Here is a 2,136-nt window from a genome sequence, read left to right as displayed (position 1 = left end):
CTGCATGGCTGCTTATGGTTCTTCAGGGTTGGCAAAGTGTCAAGTTTTGTTAACAGTGGGATTTTAAATAAATCTATTCAAAATTCTGCACCAACATCACCTGGACAACCTTTCTTTTAAAAATGTAAGTATTATTAATTAGAAATCACGCAGCTTCATTCAAAAAGCAGTTAAACTGGAGGCCCTTCCATTTCTGTATGCAGTCCCATTGATTCCATATATAAATGGAGATTTGACCAAATACTCTTTCCAAAAATGTTTTGTTTTGTAGATGATTAGTTGCAGATAAAATTAAATTTATTGGACCCATTGCATAGTGCAGGATGATACTTCTACACATCAAAAAAGGAAACAATTTAAAACATTATCTTGCCATTATGAGCACTAACTTTGCCTGAAAGCTGTCATTGCAATATAGGTGGCCTTGTAATTGCAAAGGTGTTTAGTAGACAGGTATCGTTCTATAAAATGATAGTTTTCACATACAAGTTGCAGACTTTCAACTATCATAGATACAGGTGGGTAGAAATGTAACATTTTGCTGCCAGAACAGATATTCAGGTTGGTTCATTTTTTCAAAACCTGCAAAAAGTTATATAATTGTTTTTCATTAGGACTTCCTAAAATATCACAGGACCATAAGGTAGCTTTCAGGTTCCTCAGAGCTCTCCACATCTGGCCAAACATTCTGAACAAAATAGTGGGGGTGGGGGTTCCCTGCAGCCCACCAACTTTGCTGGATTCAAATCTTTGCTCAGCTGCAAAATTTAACGTGGGTGATGTGGGCTCAGTAGTCATTATTTTTCAGCATATCCCTTTAAGGAAACCCATGCACAAAATCTGCATCCTGAGCTCCTTGAAGGAAGGATGGGATAAAAAATGTGGAAGATATCAAGGGTTTCATTAAACCTTGTTTTGCTATGTGCCTGGAGTACAAAATGGGATGGAGTGGGGGGGATTAAGTAGACCATGTGACCAGTAGTTTGCAAGAGGTTACCCAAAGTATACAGGCCTTGAGGGTTTTCATTTGCCTATGTAACTCTGCTGCTGTTTTGTTATTCATATAAAAGAAAGCTGACTTTGTAGCTGCTCTAATAGAAAGTGAGAAATAGTGCCACTTATTTAAAAGCTGAACAAGCTCAAAAGTCTCAACTAATTTAACAACTAGTTCTGCTGTGTGAGCTCAAGCATGCCTTTTGCTGTCCCCAGTCTAGCCTGTGGGGGGCAGAATTTCCAAAAGAATCCTGAAGGTGTGAGTCAGGGTCAACACAATGCTGTGGTCAACCATGGGAGAAACAATCCTCAGGAAGGTAATGTTTCCATCCCAAGAGGAAAACAGCAAAGCTTCCTTGCCCATTTTCTGAATACCAATTTGTTGGACTTCCTTAGGGAAGGGTGCTGTAAGCTGCAGCCTTTTGTGCACTGAAGGCAGTCTTGGAAGTGATTTGTTTCTCAGGAATGTCTTGATCTATCTGCATCCAGGCCACTAGAGGGTAGCAGAGAGGAAACAATCTTAGCAGTCGATCCTTGTCTCTTAACCAAAATCAGGTGTGTTTGCCACTGTGGCTACTGATAAAAATGTAGGCCAAAGGAAATTCTCAGAGGGTCCATTATATTACATCATAACCTATCATTAATTCAAAGTGAGAATCTTTATTGACCTAAAAAAAGAGAGAGGCACTGACAATGCCCTTTTAGTTGCCCAGGGCCTCTTTTTAGGATGTTTTGTTTTCAGTAGACTTTCAGATCTGCAGCAACTGGATGAATTATTACATGTTTAAAACAAGGAAAGGAGCCTTTCAACAGCTAGGGAGGCAATTCTCAGCAAATAGCAATGAAAATTATTCCATGGCAATATTTTCCTGCCATGTACTGGGATGCATAGCTATGCCACATTTATTACAGAGCCCAGGGTGAGGGAATTTTCTCAGGGGAAAACAGGAAAAACGAGGTCTGTCTCAGGTTATTATAAATGGAGAATTGATAGGCATCCTCAGTGGTTTGTTGCTAAGCAGCAGCTAGAAGTGGTTGCCCATAATCTAGTTTACTTTAAATAAAGTGTGTGCCTGTGTGAGAGAAAGAGTAGAAGGCATCTTAATATACCATCACAGAAAATACTGTAAATCAAGGATGGAG

This window comes from Heteronotia binoei, chromosome 10 (genome assembly GCF_032191835.1).
Source record: "Heteronotia binoei isolate CCM8104 ecotype False Entrance Well chromosome 10, APGP_CSIRO_Hbin_v1, whole genome shotgun sequence".
NCBI classification, from domain to species: domain Eukaryota; kingdom Metazoa; phylum Chordata; class Lepidosauria; order Squamata; family Gekkonidae; genus Heteronotia; species Heteronotia binoei.
Note: the sequence above shows the minus strand (reverse complement) of the source record.